Below are 24,671 nucleotides of genomic sequence, written 5' to 3'. Positions count from 1 at the left end.
ACACAGGGGCTGTTATTTTTTGCATGCTGGGGTATAGATAAGATGCACAGTCACTAGGTGCACTGTGTGAGAGGCTGGCCACAGCCTCCCTGCAGAGGACATGGTAGGTGCCTAATGTGACTGATACTGGCCAAGAAGGAGTGAGAGTTGTCACACAGAGATGACATTGATTTCTTTGCCTCACCACACCATGGGCTGTAGGCAGACTTATTTTTTGTCCCAAAAAGAATGAAGAGGACAGAGTGGTATGTACAATCTGAATTTCAAAGTTGTGGAAACACTGGAGGGAAGAATGCAGCTGGCTGTGAGTGACCCTCAGAAAGCAAGGGAGTGCAGTGCTAAGGCAGGACCCTCTTGATGGTATGGGCATGACTACATGCCCAGGGAAACTCAGATGGACACACACCCTCTGCTCACCACCAGCAGAGACTGGATTCCACAGGCTACAAGGGACTGTGAGCCATGGACTCAAATTCAAGGGCCTTGACCTTGGGGAATTCCACACTGCTTACTACTACTGGTCAGATCCCTTCTACCTCAGGAACCCAGATGTCCAGAGCCTACTTGCTTGCTATTGATCATGGAGGCAATCAGTTGAGCCCAAACACACTCTCCAGGACACCCCTGACTAAGGTGTAGGTGCTCCAGGAATGAATTGAACACCACAACTGTTTCTCCACATGACCTTGGGCAGCTCTACACTCCTGGGTCCTGCCTCAGACTCTTAAGCCTGGACTGGGACCTGAGCTGCATTTTGCTTGGTGTCAGATGTGCCAGGGGGAAGTGCTTATCTGGACTGCTGCAGGTTCTCCTCCATGATTCTGGAGCCCCCTCTCATTGCCACTATGTTTAGTCAGGTCTCCTTGGCCCTGGGTACTGTCACCTTACCAAGTGCTCCATGGATCCAGAAGCCAAGGTGCTATGTGAGCCAGACCCTGCCCACATGAAGCAGGCAAGAGATGGGCAGGGTGGAGGGTCCTCAGCTCCTCCAGCTCCATCAGAGCTACTTCCCCTGGCCAGTGAGGGGCAGATGACTCCAGGAACACATCACCTCCACAACCAGAAGGGAAAATAGGGGTGAGGGGCAGGCATTGGCTGGGAGGCCAACGGTCTCTGGAAGGGTTTTTAGTCTCCACCAGCCATGTGTGGACTGACAGGGTTCTGTCCAGAAAAGTAAATATTCAGGGTGCAAAGTGTGGGAATTTGGTCTTTCTTTCCAACTACCTAGATTCCTGGTATGAATAATGGTCCCATTTCATGGTAAAGGAAACTGAGTACCTGAGGGTGGATGTGGACAGGCAGGTCACACCTGGTGTGAGGGCTCCTGTCCACATAGGGGACTGCATCTTCCAAACTGTGAGGAGACAGCTTTCCTTGATGTTGTGGCCTCGTGTCTGCTCTATATGTGGGGACAGTCACCACTCTCCTGGGGACCTAGCTGCCATAAGTACACTGGTGCCCTCAGAGCCCATATCCCACACAGCCTGATGGACTGGTCAAGACTCCTGGGAGCAGCCTGGGAGTGCCCCACATGATCAAGCCTAGACCTTGGCCAGCAGCCAGGCTCCTCAGTGACAGGAGGGGGAAGACATGCTTCCAACACCACTTCCATCTCCTTGAGTCCTCCCAGTATCCCAGAAGGAGGACTGACTCCACACTGACTTCCCAGGCAGAGAGCTCCAGTCACCCTGTTTGTGACATTTTTATGGGCTAGTGGGAAAGGCCAGGGGTCAGCCAAGAGGAACAGCACATTTCTGTAAGGGAATCAAGAAAATACCTGGACTCATCACAAGTGACCAGTCCATTGTCTGTGATGTATCTAAGCATCATCCCCTAAGTAACCTGAACAGTACAACAGGCAGCTAATAGTTCTGTAAGTAGAAAATTGCCCCAGAGACATCCTAGTTGTAACCCTGGGGACCTGCACCCACATCACCTCACACTGCAAGGGGACTTTGCAGATGGGATGAAGCTAAAGATCTGGATGTGGGAGGTGATTCTGGTTTTCCCAGGTATCCTGATGTCATCACAGATATGCACAGAATGAAGCAGGAGACCAGGGGGCAGAGATGGGGAGGTGGGAAGAGAAGCAGAGAGGGGGTCAAACCAGAACTGCCCCTGGAAGCTGGAAGGAGTAGGGGCAGAGCTGTCCTTCAGTCTGTGGGAGGAACACCACCAGCCACACCTTGCTTTCAGCCAGGAAGACCCATTTCAATCTTCTGTTCCCTGAAGTAATAGATGATAAATACATCAATATTGTTTCAAGCCATTATTTTGTTGTTTGTTACAGTGGCCACAGGAGACTAGGTCATTAGGGTCCTGCTTCCAAAGTGGACCCAGAGAAACAGAACTAGCCTAGAAGTTCTGCAGGGGAGGCGGCTCATGACCCCAATTACAGGAGCAGGTTCAGAGCACAGAGGCAGCGGACTCCTCCAAGGGGTCTGAGCTCTGTCCGTGAAGGGGTCACTAATCCCACAGAGCCCTTCCCATTTCCTGCCATGGGTGCTCCCTGGCCCTCCCTCATACGGCAGGCCTGCACTCCCACTGGCAATACTGAACTCCATGGCAGTCACCCATTGGGTCCACATATCCCCCAGGCAGTGAGTCCCTGGCACTCCACACACACAAGAAGTGACAGCTGCCCATCCCACCTGGCACCTCAGTCTCTGGGATCCAAGTCACTGTGGCCTGGAGCACTCCAGGGAGGCTTCAACCAGGGGCAGCACTAGGAGAAGGGGGTAGGTTTATTTTTTTTCTTTTTTAATTATTTTGGAAGATGATGGGATTAATTTTAAATATAAATTGTAATAGTAATCTTTCACCAGGCAATATGTTCTAATAAAAGCAAACTGCTTTTTCAAAAATGATCAAATAACAACTCAAAATGCAAAATAATGATGAGAAATATCTCACTGGCCAACAGATTTAGCTTTCTCACTGAAAGAAATTTGAACTACTCTTTTTAGGAAAGGCAAACTGTAATTTCAGTAGATAATCATACAGAAAGAATTTGTCACATAGACTTATTTTCATTTACTCAGTCAACTGTGTATAGCTGTCTCAACTGGGATGGATACATTTTTGTAACTGGCTGCATTGGAGCCTTCCTTGTGAGCACCTTGAGATCTGCAATGCACTTGGCCATCTTCCCCTTTTCTTGCTGTGCAGACATGCTCCGTACCACATGCTTCTCCACCCAGTTTATCATGTGCTCTTGTTCCTTTCATTGCATCATATTCTGCACAGAGATATGATAATCCAGGCAATTCTTTACCTCCTTATATACTTTATGTAGCCATTTCTGGTAAGTAACTTCCAAGGCCATAGCAGTGTTATTCCTTTGGACATCAAAGAGATAGTGGCACTTCTGAACCAGCACCTGCTGTGACTTCTCCAACTGAATTGTATTCTGGATTTGTTTGATAGAAGCCTGCTTTAAAATCTCTTCTACTTGGGCAATTTATTACTCATTGAGATTATCAGTGAGGCACCATATTTTTTAATTATGTAGACAAGTAACCATATATTGATATAGTAGAGAAGGTCTCCAGGGTAATCACATACATTTCTTTGGATAGAAAATACAAAATAAGCCCAGTTCCAAGCAGGTGGGGTCCTGTCACATCAGCTATAGGATAAAGATATTAGGAGAATTCCCCAGGGATCAGCCCAGGACAAACTTTTCCTCCATATTCAGGAAGAGGTGATAGAGGAGTAAGACATGGCTGCCCTGTGTGAAAAATCCTTGTTGCCTGCTCTATCCCTGGTCCTAGGAAGGCTGCATTCCTGAGACAGGGGACCTCTGTGGCAGAGGCAGAAAGTGCCACCTGTGAGAGCTTGGGCAGCAAATGTCCATGCAGCAGGCTCAGTGTCCCTCTGACCCCAAATGGAGACTCTTTTCAGGGCCCACTTTCCAGTTTGATTGTTTTTAATAGGACTTGGTTGCTGTGGTAGAATGTATGTCCCATCTCATTTACCATCTTGGTTACTCTTGAGCGTACCATTGGTGGCATAAAGCAGCCAATTCTCAGGACCTCCTCACCTTCCCAGACTGAAGCTCCATCCCACTAACACTAAACCCTCCCTGCCTCTGGCCCTAGCACTCACCACCCACTACCTGTCCCCATGGATGTGGCTCCTAAGGATCTCAGAGGAGTGGAATTCCTGACTCATCTCATTTAGTACAGTTTCCTCATGGTTCTTCCATGTTGTGCTGTGGGTCAGAATTTTGTCCCTTTTCACATGTATTTTCATACATGTAAATGTTCTAGCTGACTGAAGCTTAATTGGTAAACACTGTCCTTCTTTGTCCCAAGTAATATTATTCCAAAGTTTTGTATTTGTTTTAATTAATTAAACATAACAGTAGAATGAACTTTGATACATCATATACAATGGAGTATAATTTCTCATTCTTCTGGTTATATGTGATGTAGAATCCCATCTGTTGAATAGTTACATATGTACATAGAGTAAAGATGTCTGATTTATTCTACCATCTTTCCTATTCCCTAGCATCCTTTCAATTTCCTCTACCTCATCTAAAGTAACTGTATTCTTCCCTAGTCTCCCTGCCCCTTTGTGAATTAGCATCCACATATCAGAGAAAACATTCTGATTTTGGTTTTGTGGGATTGGCTTATTTTGCTTAGCATGATATTCTCCAGCTCTATCTATTTACTGGAAAATGCCATCATTTATTCTTCTTTAAGACAGAGTAATATTTCTTTGCATATATATAAATATGTATATGTGTGTGTGTGTATTCACACAGATAGGGGTTTAATTTCATTTTGTTACATGTGGATTTCCAATATTCCCAGCACATTTATTGAAAAAAAATATATATGAATATATATATTAATATTCATATATATATATATATATCACATTTTTTTTACCCATTCACCTGTTAAAGGGCAGATATGTTGGTTCCATAGATGGCTATTGTGACTTGAGCTACTATAAACATTGATGTGACTGCATCACTGTAGTATGCTGATTTTAAGTCCTTTGGGTATAAACCATGGAGTGGGATAGCTGGGTTAAATGGTGGTTCCATTCCGAGTTTTCTGAAGAATCTCCATGATGCTTTCCATAATGGCTGCACCAATTTGTATTTCCACCAGCAATGTATGAGTGTACCTTTTTCCCCACATCCTTATCAACATTATTGTTTCTTGTATTCTTGTATAATTGCCATCCTGAATGGAGTGAGATGAAGTCTTAGAATAGTTTTTATTTGCATTTCTCTAATTGCTACAGACATTTAACATTTTTTCTTACATTTGTTGATCAATTCTATTTCTTCTCCTGTGACGTGTCTGTCCAGTTCCTTATCCCATATATTGACTGGGATATTTGTTTTTTTTTTTTTTTTTTTTTTTTTGGTGTTAAGTTTTCTGAGTTCTTTATATATCCTGGGGATTAATGCTCATCTGAGATGCATGTTGTAAAGATTTTCTCCCATTCTGGAGGCTCTCTCTTCATGTTATCAATTGTTTCCTTTCCTGAGAAGCTTTTAAGTTTGAACCCATCCCATTTATTGATTCTTCACTTTACTTCTTCTACTTTAGGAGTCCTTCTAAGGAAGTCAGATCCTAAGCCTTCATGATGAAGATTTGGGCCCACTTTCTCTTCTATTAGGGTATCTGGTCTAGTGCCCAGGTCGTTGATCCACTTTGAGTTTCATGCAGGGTGAGAGATAGGGATTTTATTTCATTATGTTACATGTGGATTTCCAATATTCCCCACACCATTATTGAATAGGTTATCTTTCCTCCAGTGATTGTTTCTGGCACCTTTCTCTAGTATGAGATAACTGTAACCTTTTTTGATCTGAGGTCCATTGTGTCTCCTATTAGTATAGGCACACCTATTCCCTGTGGGTCACTGCTTACTGGATTTTTTTCTATCCCTTTGCTTTATACCTGTTTGTGTCTCTGGATCTAAAGTGAGTCTAAGACTGGAGATGTGGCACACAGGTAGAGCACATGCTTGGCATGCACCTGGCCCAAGTTTGAGCCCCATCTTGGCAAATAAAAAAAAATACATAATTAAAATAAAGGAATTACCCTGAGTCCTTCACATTTCTTCAGGGAACTGGACTCCAGTCACTGCCTCCCAGAATGCAGAACTGGAGAGGGGTATTAACCATAGGATGAGCCTCCAGCATGGGGCTCAGAGACCCTCATCTCTGGACTTCCCTCCAGCCATGACTGTGCCCTGAGAAGGAAGTGAAGCCCAGGATGAGCTGAGGTGGTCTGGGCTTATGGGTGCCCCATTCCCTTAGGGGGACTTGCTGTGGCACGTCTGGCAGAGAGAGAGAGGGAAGAAAGGTAGATGGTCCAGGAGGGGACTGAGGAGACCCTGGGAGCTGGGACACCATACGCCCAGGCTGCTCATGGCCACTGGCTGTGCAGGGAACATGGACAGTGACTCAGTGAGGGGACCAGGGTCAACAGGATGGAGATCCTTGGGCCCCCAGCAGGGGACAGGTATTGGTAAGGACCTTTAGTATTCCTGGGGCCCAAGAATCTGGAGTCCCTTCTGCCAGGATTGGGGAATTCATCAGCATCAGAAATAAGAGAAGACAATATAAAAAGGAAAAATAAATTTAATCACAATTTGGCAAAAATGGAGGAAGAAGTCGATCTGTCCCAGTCTGTCCCACAGCAGCACTTCAATCTACAGGTATAAAGCCAGGAGACAGGATGGAGAAGCTGATCTGCCTCTGCTGTCTCCCAGAAAGCACTACCATCCACAGGAAGGTATCTGAGGAACAAGATATGAGGAGGCATTGTGTTAGGGAGCCCAGTTCCCTTCAGCTTTGCATTCCTTCCTGGAACAGGGCTTTGGCCTGGCCAACACTTTCAACCTGGGCATGGAACAATTGCCTCCAGGGAAGTGGAAACATTGGCAGGAAATGACAGGGACTGAGAACAAAGCAGTTTGGAATTTCTTTGAAATTTTTTGATTTTAATTGAAGCCCACCAAGGGCCCCCATCTTGTCCATCCTTCAGTCTTGAGGGTTGTTGCTGATAACCCCTCAAGGGCACCAAGAGCTTCTGAGTGAAAAGACAACCTGCAAAGATGCTCACTGGCTCCACCCAGCTGAAGACTTAGGAATCCTGCTTCAAACCCTGGGCAACACCTGCTTTGGGTAAGTTTGGCACTTGGACAGGTTCATTCTGACAATTCCCCTGTCTCTAAATAACTTTTTCTGAAGGCATTACTGATTGTCCACCAAGTGATCTGGGCCCAGGTCGCCAGGATAAACTTGTCCCATTTTTGGTCTGATCTGGTCCCTTGTCAGAAGGGAAGTGACAGGCTGTTAGATTCAGGGTCAAAAGACCCTTCATGAGTGAAATTTGAGCAACAAAACAGGCTTACAAAAGTGGTTCCTAGGCTTAGCTTTAACCTGGAGTCCTGAAGTACTTCCCTGAGGAACATCAGGTGCACCACTGGGTGGGCTTGCAGTGGTGGAGTGGCCATCGGCAGCATCTGCTCTCCTGCCCAGGCCCAGACTCCAGGTTCCCTGGCTGCAGTCACTGTCCTGTACACATTCTCAGGAACCCCTTTCACCTCCTGGGGCTCCACTTCTCTCCAGAGCTCTGGGGTTCTCCACCATGAAGTTCACTGGGGATGAGTGTGAGGTCATGAGCCTCATAGCAGATGCTCAGACCTACCGCCCACCTCAATCGCCATCCTCCCTTGTCGCGTCCCCTCTGCCCGCAGAGAGAGACACGGCAAACGTCTGAAGCTTTGGAAGTTTATTGTGCACAGTTTCTTTCCTACGCTTCTCTTACCCCTAGCTTCTGCGCACTCTCAGCTTCCCTTTTCCCAGCTCCTTCCACTCCCGCGTACTCCCTCCTTCCAGCTCCGCTCCCGCTGCTGCCGCGGCCGCCGGCGCCGCCGCCGTCGCCGTCGCCGCAGCTTCTTCCGCTCCGTTCCTTCCGTTTCTCCCTTCCTCAGCTTCCGCCCCCTACTCTCCCACCCACCAGGCTTATATACACTTCAGTCAATCAGGGGAGAGTACACGAGATAAACGCGGACAGCTGCAGGCGCGGGATGGGTACACGAGGGGGCATGCTCTAGTCACATCGTTAACTAGCCAATTATTGGAATTCGCTGGTTGTTTACTGTATAGCTGGCCGCCTTTGGCTCAGCGTCAGGCGCCATCTTGACCATGTCTAAGGCCGGGGGCTCTAGAAACCCCGACACTCCCTACTCTGTGTGCATTGAGAAATTTACCATCTGAGTCCCCACCATCTCCCCATAAACCCTTGGGGTACATGCATCTGAGAGAGGTCCCAAAACCCAGACCGTTTCTCTAATGGTAGAGCTAAGAACTCCCGAATCTCCTCTGCCTCATCCTTCCCCTTCAAAAGTGGGGCCCTGTAGTTCTAGCTGGGAGTCTGTCTGTGATAGGTGGCAGGCTCCCAGGGGCCCCCGCTGTGGAGTAAATGAGGCATCAGCACAGTGACCAGGTGACCCTGGCTGCTAACTCAAACTAAGTGTCTTTGAATAAAAATTCTATCTGCAATTAAATTCCTTATTGTGTTAAAAACAGCACACATTGCTGTGGAAACCTTGTGGAAGTTGGAGAAGATCAGAGCAGGAGAAACCGATGGGTTCATGGAGGAGCACCTGAGACCTAGCCCCCACAGCATGGCTGATTCTCTGTGATCTAGGAGCAGGGAAAGTGATGCGAGCAGAAGCAGCAAAGCCCTGTGCATTCTGCTGCTGAAGCTGACCTGGAAGGCACTTGGTAGATGCTTCCACTCCACATCTGACCAGGGCTGTACATGGCCTATGCCTCCTCTCAATTCCACTCTGCAGAACTGAGTGAGGACATTATGGCCAGGGACATCTGCAGTCAGAGTTTTCCAAAAGAGCCCACACTGCCTTCATATCTGGAGGATGGCATATATTTTCATTCACATTTCATTACAACCACTTCTTCCCTGCAGGGGCAGAAGCACCTCTTCGGGCTAGTTTCATTCCTCAAACCACGTGGGTCATTTTCTTTTTGGTAGTTATGGTTCCTATCATTCTGTCCCCTTTCATCTGTGGACTGGACCCATCATCTCAGGCCTGGTCAGTACCAACAACTGCAACCATATTCCCCGTTAAAGTCAAAAACTACCCCAGCACCCACTGTCCTCAAAATTCTCGGAAGACTTTCCAAACCTGTCAGAAGGTCACTCCAGAAGAGATCTTGGAACTCATCCTGCAGTGTGTGTGAGTATTTCACTTAGTGTGATCACTGCATTAAAATGTCCATAGAGCCTGGTGCAGTGGCCACAGCTGTAATACCAGCTACTGGGAGGATGAGTCAGGAGGATCACACATTTTAGGCCAGCTTGGATGATTTTGTGACATCCTGTGTTGAAAATGAGAAGAAAAAGTCTGGCAGAGTGCCCCTTGGTTCCATACCCAGTACCAAAAATCAACAAATATATGTATGCTTTTCAAACATCCATACACTGATGTTGCAAGAGCCTGGATGAACACAGACCTGCCTGGGGAGGAAGTGAGTACCCAGCACAACCATGAGTGACCCTGCCTCAGCACACCTGGCCCTGCTGCCTATTACATCTGTGAGCTGAGCTTGGCTACAGCGTGTCTAGGACAGGGTTGCCCTTGTCTTTATTTTGGCATTTGGCCTCGTCATCTTGTCTTAACATGGCTCACCTCAGACCTGGACTTGATCTGGGCTTTGGTTTTAGTCTTGAGTGGACCCTTGGTCTTGTGTTCTATCCTGCTCTATACACACATGCTTCTATGTGCTGCTAGATTTAACTTAAATCTACGTATGTCCAAGTCTCTGAATGAGCCCACCAACTTAAGTGGCTCCCTCATGGAAAACTCCTTGGTAGATGGTGCCTGTCATTTCACTGGAACACCCAGGCAGAACAACCTTGCAGGCAGCAGGACAGGACCCAGCTCCTCCTTGACCTGCTCTTCTCTGCATCCTAACCTGGAGGGTGCTGGTAGTGCCGTAAAAAAACATGGCCCCTGGGACAGACGGGCCTGGTTTCTGGTTCCTTCTCTGCCCCTGGCTGCTTGGGTACCACTGGAAAATTTGCATCAAACCCCTGAGCATCCTGTGCCATTTGGAAATTGAGGTGATCACTGCTCCCTTACAGACATGAGGCAGAAGGTCCATGACATCAGGTGTGTCTTGCATCCTGTCAGATTCAGGGCAGTAAAGGTGCTCTCAACAAGTGAAATCTCTGCCCTCCCTGAACTTACCAGCAGGATGCAGCCTGGAGTTCCTTCTGTCCTCTTATACTGAGATCTTTGTCTCCCAGCACCCATCACTTCCTCTTTGCTCACATTCTCTCCTTCTCTCCCAACAACTTCTACTGCCTGGATTCCCCTATACTCACCAGAATCCCCCAAAGATGCCTCAGTCCCAATCCTCGGGCTGGGTGCTAGGGCAGAGGCCAATCCTGCAGCTCAGGGAGGGCCCAGCATGGCCTGGAGGAGATGGTCCCACCTCTGTGGCCATGCTCTGCTTGAAGTTGGCACAGAGACCTGGCCAGGGCACTGCAGAAGGATGGAGCTTTGTAGAAGAATGCTCCAGGTCTTCTGGGAGAGGGGCACAGTGAGTGGCAGGCAGCAGTGCAGGACTCTCCAGGCACAGGACAAGTAGCCAAAGCAAAGCCCCCTGTGGGAAGGACTGCTATCTAGCATCTACCAGACAGGTTCCCCAAAAACCCAGCTAATGAATGCACAGTGTCCATGAGCAAGTACTTATGGACAAATGCACGTAACTCCATGGTGAAGACTTCAAAATCAGAAATGTGCAGAGCCTGGGGTGCCATAGCCTGAGTCCATCCGACAGGCAGGTCTGCTCCTGCTCCCTGTGAACTTTGCTGAAGATGTACCTCTGTGCTACACAATATCCAGCTTCTCAACTTCTTCACCAAAACTCTTCATCAAACAAGTATTTCCACACTTCATCTAAAAACAAATTTCTCTGTCATATTGGATCCCACATTTCATGGGCACATCCTGTCTTACTGGATAAACATCCTCCTCTCCCCCTCTCACACCCAGGGAAAAGGGAGGACACTGAGGAATTCTGGGTGATTGGCACTCACACACAGGGCCCAGGGGAGACTAATAGAGAGAGGGAAAGTGGCACTCAACCCAGAGGACCGAAGGAGACAGGACACTTGTGGGAGAGGGACTCTGGCAATTAAGGAGCGCTTTAATATGTGCACCTGAGAACCAGGGGGTGAGGGGCGCTCACCACAGACACAAGGAGCCTGGGCACTTGGGGGAAATGGGTGCTACCCCCGACAGGACCCAGGGGAGACTGGGCAGTGGGGAGGGAGGGGTGCCAGCCACAGACCCCAGAGGCCACTGAGCAATGCTGGGCAAGGGGTGCCCACCCACAGGACCCAGAAATGACCACGCACCAGGGAGCCAGGGGCCCACACCCAGGGGAAAATCAGGGGACTGAGGACTGGTGGACGAGGAGTGCTCACCCACAGGCCCCAGGGGAGGCTATTGGAGAGAGGGTCAAGGGCGCTCACCCATGTGACCGAGGAGCCTGGGCACTTGTGGGTGAGAGTTGCTCCCCCACAGGGACCACAGGAACCTCTGGATCTGCGGATCTGGGACCTGGGGAACTGCGGGTGAGGGGCGCTCTCCCTCAGAACCACCAGGACACCCAAAATGCGGGGCCACCCTAGCCAACCTCGCCACACACAGGACCCTGAGGAGACTGAAAACTGTGGGCGAGGGGCGCCCACCCTTAGGACTCAGTGCACCCTGGGGCATAGAGGGGGAGTGGGGCCCAGCTCTAGGAACCAGGCCACACCCCACAGTGCTAAGTGAGGGGTGCTCACTCACAGCCACTGGGCGGCTCTGAGCAAGGAGGGGTAGGAGTTGTTCACTCTCAACATTCAGGGGTGTCTGCTCTGGGCACTGCTAGGTGAGGGGTGCTCACCCACAGGGACCCAGAGAAGACAGACTGAGCACTGACCAGGAAAGGTGCTCACATACAGGCACTGTAGAGGCTGAGCACTGGTGGAAGAGGGGCGCTCACCCACAGGACCCAGAGTCCTTGGAATCTCATGGCACGTGGGAGGGAATCCCTCAGGCCTAGTTCTCACTCACCTCAGTGAGCACGAGCCAGCCATTCTCTTCCACGGTTCTCAGGAGGTCCTCCAGGACGGGGGCAAGAGAGCCCGTTGCCCTATATCCTACTGTCCTCTCTGCTGGGAATCCTGCCTGACTCAAAGGTCCCAGTGGGTTTCTGCCAGGAACTAGGAGAGCACCTCGTGGCAAGGCACAGAAGATGCTGACAAGCACTGAAAATGTGTCCTCCATCTGGTCTGGTCCTGGTGCACAGGGTCCTAGGCCATCCTGGGCCTGTTTTCATCATGCCTAGGAGCACAGGACCTTGAGGCCAAAGAAATGTGCAGAGGAGATGGTGACTGATGAGGGGGGATCCGGGTCCTAGGTGCACTTGGAGATGAGATCCAAGGGCCAAGGCCTTGTGGTTGCAGGCTCTGTGGAGAAGCCTGTGTGAGTGGCTGCACCAAAGGCCACCCAAGGCTTCAGCAGGTAGGAGCACTCCTCTGCCCCTCTGTCCAGGTGTCCTATGCGGTGTTGAACACGGTGGCCTTCTAAGGCCAAAGAGGGTGTCCTAGGCTTGGAGGGAGAGGCACTCACCCACACAAGTTGTGCAAGGAGGCAGGTGGCAGTGGCATATCGATCAGGGGCAACTGAGCACTGCAGGGCCAGAGGTGCTCCCCCATGAACCTAGAGGATCCAGAGCAGGGGTGGTCAGGAGGTGCACAGCAAGAGGACACCTAGAAGACTGAGTACTGGTAGTCGAGGGGCGCTCACCCACAGGACTCAGGGCAGACTGGGCACTTGGGAGGGAGGGGCAGCACACACAAACCCCAGTGGTGACTAAGCCATTCTGGGGGAGGGGTGCTCACCCACAGGACCCAGAGGAGACACCAGCACCAGGGAGTCAGGGGTCCACACCCTGGGCAACCTGAGGAGACTGAGGTGTGCTGGGTGAGGGGCGCTCATGCAAAGGGACCTCAGATCCTAGGGACCTGGGAACCAGTGGATGAGGGGCGCTCACCCACAGGACCCCCAGGACACCTAACACTGATGGGCCACATTCACCTGAGGAGACTGAGCAGTGCGGGGCAAGGGGCGCCCACCCTTAGGACCCAGTGCACACTAGGGAATGGAGGGGGAGTGGGGCCCAGCCCAGGAACCAGGCAACATCCCATGCTGCTGGGGGAGGGACACTCACTCACAGCCACTGGGCAGCTCTGAGCAAGGAGGGGTCCCGGGGTTTCGACACTCAACACTCAGGGGTGTCTGCTCTGGGCACTGCTAGGTGAGGGGTGCTCACCCACAGGATCCAGAGAGGCCCCACTGAGCACTGGGGGAGGAATGGTGCTCACATACAGGCACCATGGAGGCTGAGCACTGGTGGGAGAAGGGCGCTCACCCACAGGACCTAGAGCCTTGGAACCTCATGTGTGGAGGGAATCCCTCAGCACTAGGTCTCACTCACCTCAGTGACCACGGGGGAGTCGTGGTCTTCCATGGGTCTCAGGTGGTCTTCCAGGATGGGGGCAAAGGGCCCTTTGCCCGATATCCCACTGTCCTTTCTGCTGCGAATCCTGCCAGACCCAAAGATCCCAGTGGGTTTCTGCCAGGAACTAGGAGAGTGCCTGGTGCAAGTCATAGAAGATGCTGACAAGCCTTGAAAATGTGTCTTCTATGTGGTCTGGTTCTGGTGCACAGGGTCCTAAACATCCAGGGACTGTTTGCATCATGCCTAGGAGCACAGGACCTTGAGGCCAAAGAAATGTGTGGAGGAGATGGTGGCTGATGAGGGGCGGATCCGGGTCCTAGGTGCACTTGGAGATGAGATCCAAGGGCCAAGGCCTTGTGGTTGCAGGCTCTGTGGAGAAGCCTGTGTGAGTGGCTGCACCAAAGGCCACCCAAGGCTTCAGCAGGTAGGAGCACTCCTCTGCCCCTCTGTCCAGATGTCCTAGGCGGTGTTGAGCGCCTTGACCTTCTAAGGCCAAGAGGGTGTCCTAGGCTTGGAGGGAGAAGCTCTCACCCACACAAGTGTTGCAGGGAGCCAGGTAGCAGTGGCATAGGGATCAGGGGCGACTGAGCACTGCAGGGCCAAGGGTGCTCCCCCAGGGGCCTCAGAGGATCCAGAGCAGGGGTGGGCAGGAGGTGCACAGCAAGAGGACACCTAGGAGACTGAGTAGTGGTAGGCGAGGGGCGCTCACCCACAGGACCCAGGGCAGACTGGGCAGTGGGGAGGTAGGGGCGCCATCCACAGGACCCAGGGCAGACTGGGCATTGGGGAGGGAGGGGAAGCATCCACAAACCCCAGAGGCTACTGAGCCTGCTAGGTGAGGGGCGCTCACCCACAGGACCCATAAGAGACACAGCACCAGTGTGCAAAGGGCCCACACCCAGGGCAAACTGAGGAGACTGAGGACTACTGGGAGAGGGGTGCTCACCCACAGGATCCCCAGGACCCTAACACTGATGGGCCACACTCACCACACAGGACCCTGAGGAGACTGAGCACTGCAGGGTGAGGGGCGCCCACCCGCAGGACACAGTGCACTCTGGGGAATGGAGGGGGAGTGGGACTCAGCCCCAGGAAGCAGGCCACACCCCACACTGCTGGGTGAGGGGCACTCACTCACAGCCACTGGGCAACACTCAGCAAGGAGGTGTCAGGGGGTTGCTCACCCTCAACACTCAGGGGTGTCTGCACTGGGCACTTCTGGGTGAGGGGTGCTCACCCACAGGACCCAGAGAGGCCTGACTGAGCATTGGAGGAGGAAGGGTGCTCACATAGAGGCACCACGGAGGTCGAGCACTGGTGGGAGTGGGGCGCTCACCCACAGGACTTGGAGTCCAGGCAGACTGGGGAGACCCAGTCCAGGCAGACTGGGCCGTGTGGAGGTTTGTGGTTCACTGACAAATCCCAGTGGCGACTGAGCACTGCTGGGCAGGGGTCCAATAGATAGAACACCAGGGAGCCTGGGACCCATATCCACAAGAACTGAGGAAAGTAAGGTGTTCTGGGGAGCGTTGCCCACCCACAGGACCCCTTCACCCTTTAGAATGGAGAGGGAGTGCCTCCCACCCACAGGAACCAATCAATCTCATTGCTGTTTTTTGAGGGGCACTCATATATAGAAACTAGGTATTACTGTTCTCCCAAGCTGTAGGGGTGCTCGCCCTCAACATTTAGGCATGTTGAGCCATCATGGGTGATATGTTCTAACCCATAGGATTTTTAGGAGACTGAGCAATATTCTTTGACTGGCACTCACCCCTAGGACTCACCCACTGGTAGTCCCCGATTCCACCTACTATCTCCAGAAGAGTGATTTTCCTGACCCCAGAATGTCATCGGTGTGACCCAGAGCACACAGACAAGCGGAGTCTGAGTCCTGCTCATCCACAGGACCCAGAGATGACTGAGCCCTGGGTGTGGACTGGTGCTTACCCATTGGAACCAGGGGAGCTGAGCCCTTCTGGGGGGAGCACTCACCATCAGATGGCAGTGCAGAAGGAACTAGTATAAGTAAGGTGCGCCTCACAAAGGTGAACATTTAGTCAACTGAGCAGCGGCGGAATCAGGTGCTCACTCAAAGGACACTGGGTTTCCTGAGCACTGCTGGATGAGTGTCCATTGTTCACAGGACATTTATCTTCTATAGTACTCACATGATGTATTATTCACTCTTCTCAGATGTCTCAGGTTCTGATGTGGTATTTTTCCTGATCTGTGGGTCTCACGTGTTCTTCACTGCTCATGAAAAGGTGAACATGTCCTTTCCCCTGGCAGACTGGGAAGATCTCCAGGTAGTTGGCTAGGGCTCTGCCCACCCTCCTCTTTGTATCCAGGAAGTTTGTGGTGTCACAATGGGCTGGGGGAGGGGCAGGCACAGCTGCTTAGAGAGGGTGTTGGTGCCCTCATGATTGACTTGTCCCCTAGTCTAACCATCCTTGGTCCAATGACCTCTGCCCCACTGTTTCGAGTGAAGAGCCTTGGTCAAATTCTGTTTCTGACTCTCTTGACCTTTGAGTTCTATGAATGATTCAGTAGAGGGTCGTCCTGTGTCTCAGGGATTTGGGTCACGATGTGACTGTGGAGTTTGAGGATGGGAGTCTCAGTTTCCCATCTAGCCCCTGCTAGATGCAGTGCCTCTTTGCCCTGCTTCCTCAGTAGGGACCCTGGGCCTAGTCTGTAAACCTTGTTTCTTCTGTGCTCTGCCCTGGGACCCTTGGGTCTCCCTTTTCCTTCCTGCACTCCTACAGCCCTTACCAGGCAGGTGCAGACTGCGTGGTGCCTGGCCCTGCTGGGAATCCCACCCAGCCATGCTGTACCTTTTCTTCTGACCCTGACAGGAGTCCCATAGATTCCTATGTGATCCTCATTGAAGGGTGGGTAGAAAGTCCCACCACAGGCCCAGGATCTGTCCTAGTCACCAGGGCTCCTCAGCCAGTGACACTTGTGACCAGGCAGAGCCTGCTCCTCCCCGACAGGCTAGCCCAGTCTCCCCATTGCTACTAAGCTTGGGCATATCCATATTACCTACTTGCCTCCCCCAACAGACTTCCCCAGAGGAGAAGTTTTAGACAAGGGCTGAGACATCTGGGCTCCCTGTGGATGAAAAGGGACAGTGATTTGGCTGCAGGACAGCAGCTCCAGATGGGGGTGCCTGGGTGCAGAGGTGCCCTGGAGCTTTCTCCTCCACTTCACTCTTCTTCCTCCCTCAGAGGTTCTGGTGATGATTCAGAGGGCAGTGTTCCCAAACCCCAGACTCCTCAAAGGACCAAACTGATGGTGTGCTCACATCACAGGGACAGCCTCAGAGCCTGGCTCAGAAGATCCCCTCAGCCCAGGTCCATCCACCATTGGACGCTGCCCTGAGTCCCTCTCCCCTTCTGCTCATCTCCTTTGTCAGGGTTGGGAGGGGTACTGGAGTAAAAACCCAAGGGTACTCTACTACTGAGCCATACCCAAGCCCACTTTGCTTTTTATTTTGAGACAGGATGGCTTCAAGCTTGATCTTCCTGCCTCAGCCTCCTAAGCAACTGGGAATATAGGTGTGGGTCACTGTGCTCAGCCCCATCCTCCTTCTTGTTAAACAGAGACCTTCCTTCATAATGTCCTAGTGTGGGGAAAAGCTGTAAGAGTCAAACCTACAGGGAGGAAGCACAGTAGGTCTAGTCACACATAGTCACACTCACAGACAGACCCACACACTTATGCTCACTAGTTTGCAATGAGGTTGAAACTCATTTGTCCCCACTTTGAGTAGGGCCAAGCACAGAGCCTCTGATGAGGCTGCCCACATCCTACAGGGCTCCAGATGCTCACGTGGCTGCCACCCCACCTTCCAGTCCCCAGCCTGAGGAAGCTCCAGGCTGGTCACACAAAACTCCCTGAAGTGATCTCTGGGTTCCAGAAAGGAGGAAGGCCCACTGTGTCTCAACAAGAAGTTCCCCTGAAGTGGGTTCCCCACAGGGTCTCCCTCTAGTTGTCCTTATCTGCAGTGGGGAACTTAGATAGATAATAAATGCTTTCCTGTCTAGGTTCTCAGCTGTCACATTTCTTTCTGTCCTAACACACATCACCAACAAGGCTTCTGGCGTCAGGTACCCCAGCTGGAGGCTCACAGCAGGGCCGGCTTACCCACACCCAAGGACTCTGCCCAGCTCTGTCAACTTGATGGATTTTCTGTTGTCCTTGGGAACCCTCAGCAGGAACTCTTTCCTCCCATGGTCTTCTCCAGGAGCCCCTCCAGGACCCTCCATGGGGCCTTCACATTGGTTTTCCTGGAGGGATCTGATGTGAGGAGGCCCCTCAGTAGAGGCAGGTGCTGGTAGCCATGCCTGTTTCCTTCCCTGCCAGAGTCAGCCCCCAGGGGGACGTATCTTCTGGAGTCTGGAAACAAAGCTCAGAGGTCCCCCCAACCCACAAGTCTCCCCTCTAACATTTACGAGAGGGACAGAGAGAACTTATTGGAGTAGTTATTCTAAAGAACTCTCACACACAAGCTCTGCACAGCAAAGCTCAGGGTTCTGCTGGGAGGGCTCAGTTGCCAGGTGCCTGCACTGCTCAGAGCACTCCTGCTTTTGACCCTGACAGCTCAGAGGAAAGCCTGAGCACCTGGAGTCCTTGCCCAAAGACTCCTGTTTTTTCAGGTCACATCTCACAAGAACTCTGTTCTTGAACAAATTTTGTCCAAGCTCCTCTTGTAACAGGCTCCCTTCAAATGGAATTTTCAAGAATCCTTAAATTGCTTTTTCCCAACCCTAACCATTGTCCTACTGACCTATTCTTTATTGTCTCCACCAGGGCTTCCCACAGCCAATGCTCTCAAGATGAGAATGGAAGCCATCATTGACCCCAAAGCCCTGGCCCTGAGGTCAGGAGGAAGCAACAGAAGCCAGAGGACTACAACCCCAGCCTGTGCTCTGCTTCTCTGCTTCCCCCCACCCAACAGCCTCCACATTCAATGACCCCTTCCATGGGGCTGGGGGGAAGATTCACTGTATTCCCAGGAAGACCAAGCTGGGATTCAACTTGTTTTTCCTGTCCATGTTGTTTTTCTCTCCTTCGTGATGTAGGCAGGCCACCAAATCCAGTCAATTTGGACCCCAGATTCAGGCCTCTGGCCTGGGCCCTAGGACAGAATTTGGCCATGCTGGTGGGACTAGAGCCCTTTGCTGGAGTCACTGGGAAAGCCCCCAGGGCTTCACCCAACGTTGCTGGCACAGGATGGGAAACAGGTAAAGGGAGTCCCTGCAGCTACAAAAGTCAGTCTTGTCTCCTGACTTTCTGTCCCTTAGAGCCAATGTTGGTTCCATAACCCCTTCTGAAAAGATGGAGAGATGAATTCTGACCATGGTTCCAGAGTCCAACCATAGTAAATCCTTCTCAGTGGGGACAGGACTGTCCACCTCCATAGGGTCTCTACTTTAGCCCATGAGGGGTTCTTCTTGAACTGTTCTTCTCCACCTCTTTTTCTGAAAGGGCCATTTGAGTGTGTGTTTGTGACTGTGTCACCATTTGCAGGAAGAGAGGAGGGAGGCAGAGCAACTGGTGTGTTCTGGGACCTCTGCGAACATCTGCAGGAAGGTGGAAAACCCACTCCAGGTCACAGCTCCCCAGAGACTTGTGCTTGGTTCATGGGAACATGTGACTCAGGAAAATGTGGCTTGGTTGTTGCAACCCAGGTGCTGCATATATATCTGAAAGCCCACCCTGGTCACCTGTGCCTAGTTATGTTTGCTGTTACCTTGGCTGTCGGGCTGGCAGAGGCCAGGGGAATTGTTGACTGGTGGCAACTGCTGAAATCATATTCACTGGGACTCTGAAGAGAAGAGACAGACACTCCCTCCAGGGTGCCACAGGGCAGGTCCTAACAGCAGTTCAGTGGACTGTGATGCATGGCAGTCTCACAGTGAGGTAGCATAAAATAAATAAGAACCTGGGGAAAGGAGACAAACAGGGAAGGAAGGATGAACTGCTACTCTATACCAAAAAGATCACCCTCACCTACATCCCTAGGCCTGTTTCCCTCCAGGTCTGGAATCTTTAAAGGTCCTATAAGTCTTAGAATCCTGTAAGCCCAAGTACTTAGTGCCTACAAACTCTCTTACTTTGCAGAAAGTATTTTTCGGCTGATTAAAAGAAGCCTGGAGAGAGATTGTTCAAGATCCAGGATGTGGGTTTGGTCCCGCTGCTGTATATCAACTAGGTAGGCTCAACCTGAAGGTCATGAGGGGGAACAAGATGACCATCACCCACCCTGCACCTTTTCAGCAGCACACTCACTGCCCCAAGCTCTGCAAGAGCTGGGACCACAGCTCTGCCACCAGACTAGCCTCTGCCAGAAGTCACAGCACTAAATCAGAACTCACCTGAGAAGACTGTCTGGAACTCCCAGAGCAACTTCAGCTAGAATGTCCAGGGCTGCCTCGTTTTTGTCCTTTTGAACTTATGGGTTTGGGGGTGTTTCCTGGTCAAATCACTCTTTGATTTTGCACACTTAAATTATATATCTGTTTTGTTTGAAAGGAGGCTTTTGGCTCTGGAACCCTCTCTGCTCCCTCGCTGGTAAGTTCCAATTTTTCAAGTTTCCTTAGGGGACTGTCCACCAATCTTCAGGTGAACTTGCCTGCACCCTTGAATGTGAATCTGCATTCCTAAATAAATTGCCTCTCTGAAAACAAAGAAAGAAGTAAAATGAACTCTCAGACTGTTTGGGCATTGAAGACTTCTAGAAGACTTGCATGCAGAATCCTCAATTTAAGTCATATGACCAAGTGACCTCAGTTTATTTCAGCAGATCACAGCATGACTCAGATCTAACTGTTGCTGTATAGATTTGGTAATTACTTTATCATATACTTTGTGCTTTGTCTCATGGCTAAAATTTTAATATAGCAGGATCTCTTACAAATGGGTTAATTTAGATTTGTTAGAGAAAATAAGAGTCTTCAAAACTGTAACACAAGTGTATTTTTTGTTTTTTGTTTTTTTTTTTTATTTTTTGGGGGTTGGTGTTGTCTGCCCTTCAGAATTATTACAGCAATGTTTAGTGTTGTAGGATTTGACTATGCTTCTCTGGTATCTCAAATTTCCTGAGTAGGTAATCTAGAAATAACTTAAAAATGAATTTGGTGGCTGGGCACAGTGGTGCATACCTGTAATCCCAGCAACTCAGGAGGCTGAGGCAGGAGGATTGCAAGTTTGAGGACAGGAACAGTAAGTTAGTGAGACCCTGTCTCAAAATAAAAATACTAAAGTCTGTGGATGCAGCTCAGTGGTAGAGTGACCCTGGGTTCAATTCCCAGGACCTACAAAAATTTTGAGCTTTTCACACCCCAAAACTGTTGTGTGTTGTTGCTGGTAATGGGTGGTGATCAGCTTTTATACCTGCACATGGCAGTGGTCCAACTCAAGTATGCACGTGGTGGCATTAGAGGGTCTGAATCTGCACTGTCCCCTCAAAGTCCTGTGTTAAAGACTTGGTCCTCAATGCAGCAGTGCTCAGAGGTGGGACTTGGGGAAAGTGATTGGATCAAGACAACTCTGACCTCCCCAATGATTTTTTCCTTTACTGGGTCATCTTCAGCAGAATACTGGAAGATGGGGGAGGTGGAGGGGCCTAGGCAGAGGAAGGGTGATCTCATCCTCAGGTCTGCCCACTTCTTCCCAGCCCCATTAAGCCAGCAGCTTTCCTCTGCTATTAGTTCCCAGGCATGATGCTCTGCCTCAGGAATAGAATGAACAGAGTCAGTGACAATGGATTGAAACTCTGGAACCATGAACCAAAATAACCTTATAAGTTGATTTTTCGGGTATTATGTCACAGCATATGCATTACCTACAGGACGATGGAGCTGAACTTGATGTCGGGTTCCAGGTAGGCTTGGCCTAAGAACAACTCCTTCTAAGCCTCTCAGTCACTCAAGTTTGATACAAAGAGCCTTTCAACACTGACTTCTCCTCTGATGTGGGACCAGATGAGACCAAGGATGGGGCAAGTCCACCTTTGCAATTAGGGACCAAAACTCCTCGTGTAAGATTAGCAACATCTTTAGAGAAAGCCACCCAAGAGGAGGAAGTTGTCAGAGTGAACTGGAGTCACTGGTGGCAGCCCAGAGTAAGTGAGGCATCCTCCACCAGGTGCGGTCACTGGGCTTCCTGGGCACCTCTGCACCTGGGCTCCTTCTTACCTCCTGATCTACAGTTTGTGACCATGCTCTGTGTTCAGGAACAAGCATCTGCTCTGCCCCAGGTGGCTTGAAAGTGTCCACATGGCAGTCCAGGAGCAAATGGCCAGCCAGATGACACAACATTCCAAAGCCCTCAAGAATGAGGAACAGACTGGACTTGGGAGGAGCACTGTAATGGGCCCACTTAAAGTTATAAAATTTCTAAGAAGCCTCCAAAATATTTTTCTTAAAGTCTCCAGCCACTTCCTGCTAACCTGTTCATTTCCTCCTACCCAGCTTCCTACAGGTAAGCATCCAGGTGGAGAAGGAAAACTGAAACTGACCCACAGCCCTGGTCTAGGCTTCAGGAGGATGCAGCACAACTCAGAGAACTGATGGGCAACACATCGGTCTGTGGGCTTCCATGTGGGGCCCCAGCTTGGCAGACTCTACATTTGTGTGTTTCTGATCTTTTCCTCTTCCTGAGTGATACCTCCCACAAGTTTCTATGCTCTGTAGTTTGGGAAAAGGCAGGTTAGCTGTCTTCCCAGGGTGACCAAACTGCAATTAGTTTCATTTTTCCTTTTTCTATGATTTTCTCTTATTCTCATGTAGGTGGGGGGACTCAGACTCAGGGTCCAGCCTGGGACCCAGCAATACTCAGGGACCAAGCACCTCCTTCTACAGGAGCCCAGAGGAGCTCTGTGCCCCCTGTGCCTTGCGTGGTCATCTCTTCCATTTGGCCCTTCCTGAGCTGACCCTTTATGATACACCTGTACACCTTTCTAGCTAACTGTTGATCCTGGGGGTTGGGGGTGTCATGTAAGCCCCAAATCTGTATCCAAATTGGACATAAGTATGGGCAGCCTGAAAAAATGACAGTTTTCTTGGGGTCCTTGTCCTTTACCCTCTGGGTCTGAAACAAAGAGGAGAGAAGAGTGAAGAGAGGGTTATTACTCACAGTCAGTTAGGAAAGCACTGGAGTTAATTCTCAAAGCAGTGTGTCCTCAAAAATAAAGCAACGGGCTTTTACTGGGCAATGTGAGCATATTCCCCTAGGAGACTCATGGCCAAATGCAGAGGTGGGCACAGTTCTGGGCATGCTCATTTTCTGGTCACACAGCACATAATCAAAAAAAGAAAAAAACTAAGAGAGAAAAAAAAAAAAAAAAACAGGCAGCTGGGGATGCCTCTGTGCAGAGAATTCAGTGAAGTTCACTCTAAGTCACCTAAAACCACTGAGTCAGTCATCAGTGGCTGGTTCCTTGTAAGTCGTCCTGGAGAGTTTGGTCTGAAAAAAAATATCTCTGATGGAGCATTAAGTCATTTACAGGGGCAGCAGCTTCTCCCTTCCCCTGAAAACATAGGAGTTTTCCCCTGAGTGTACCTGCCCACCCCCTGACACTGATACTGGGAGATTGGAGTTAGAACTGAATTGAAAGTGCACCTTCCCTGGACAGAATGCAATCATAGGTCTGAGAGAGAGTGGACATGTGTAGGTACAGTCCAGCTGACAGCATAGAGTGCCGCTCATGCAATAGGGAGTGGCCTTCAGAGCAGAACACTGCCAGGACGCAGCCAGAGGTTACAGAGCAGTAGGATGCAACAGCCCTGAGGATGCCTGTACCTCAGGGACATCTTCAAAACATGGGGTTAGTGATGAGTGGGGGAATGTACAGCAGACAGTGTAAGAAACATCAGAGGCACAGGCCTTAAGAGTGAGCAGAGAGAAACAGGGAGCTCCCTGGAGGCTGACTGGGGAGATGTGGCAAGAAAGAAGGATTCACAGAAGGATTCATGGGGCTGACTCCTGGCAGGTCCTCTGAGGCCAGGGGAAGCTAGAAGCTAGGCCAGAGGGGTCACCATGCATTTCAGAAGGGAGGCTTTCTTGGTAGAAAAGGAGGACTAAGACCACTTCTAACCCCAGTGCCCACACCAGCACAGGAGTGACTTGAAGATGAAGCCCCCAGAATGGTGGGGGGCACTATGCCAGTTCCATAGAGGACCAACTGGATCAGAGCTTCCCCCAGCCGCGCTGAGTGGTGCAGGTTGCTGAAGGACCTCAGCTCCTGAGACCCGTGTCCACAGTGAGAAACCTGCATGGCACTGCCTGTGGTCCCCTGCTGGGAGCCTGCTCACTCCCCACCCCTCCACAGGGCTCTCTGCTCCCATTGGGCCTCCACTCCACCTTCACTCATAACAAAGTTCTCTTGCATGACTTCCTGTGTCTGTCCTGGAACTTTGACCAGAACACAAGAACCAAGGTTTGGAGCTTCAACTCCCTGCTCTCCTGTGACAAAAGTATGTGAAGAAATAAAACATAAAATAAAGGGAAAAGTACAATCGTAGCTGGAGGTCCTAACTTCTCTAAAGACTCTCTAAGAATACAATAGACCTGAAGGACACAAATAACCACTTGCCATACCCCATACCTACAATGCACTGTAAAATGAACATTCTTCTCAAATTCACCAAACCATCACCAGACAGCCCCATCCCGACCAACAATAAAAGCACTACTACCTCTCAAAAGATGGAATTGCTTCAGAGTAAGACCAAGACAGAAGCAGATTTGCAGCAGGTAAAGTAAGACACAGAAATCACTGTCCAGTCAGAATATAATATGTCATAAATGCATTATAAATTTATCAATTAAAGAGAAAAAGAAAAAAGTGAAATTAGTGTTAGTAACACGCTTATTTAAATCAGTATATCCAAAATATTATAGTTTCACCCTGTAATGAACATTCTTCTTTCTTTTTACAGTGCTGGGGATCAAACCCAGGGCCTCACACATGCTAGGCAAGTGCTGGACTTCTGAACTACACCGGAGCCCTGAGATATCTTGTGCTCTTTCTTCTGAATGATTTTTAAAACCAGGGGTATTTTGTACTCAAACAGTACCT

General features: G+C 50.2%; 2 pseudogenes; one reads left to right on the top strand and one right to left on the bottom strand.

Annotated features, from left to right (window-relative positions):
• Window positions 1-3,037: 3,037 nt before the first annotated feature.
• On the bottom strand, window positions 3,038-17,853 carry LOC124979359 (ATP synthase F(0) complex subunit B1, mitochondrial-like; annotated as a pseudogene).
• Window positions 17,854-21,444: 3,591 nt separating this feature from the next.
• The window catches only part of LOC124979358 (heterogeneous nuclear ribonucleoprotein M-like), a 31,022-nt pseudogene continuing 27,795 nt past the window's right edge, over window positions 21,445-24,671 (top strand).

Source organism: Sciurus carolinensis, chromosome 3 (assembly GCF_902686445.1).
Source record: "Sciurus carolinensis chromosome 3, mSciCar1.2, whole genome shotgun sequence".
In the NCBI taxonomy this organism is placed as follows: domain Eukaryota; kingdom Metazoa; phylum Chordata; class Mammalia; order Rodentia; family Sciuridae; genus Sciurus; species Sciurus carolinensis.
This window is presented reverse-complemented; position numbering and strand designations above follow the sequence as displayed.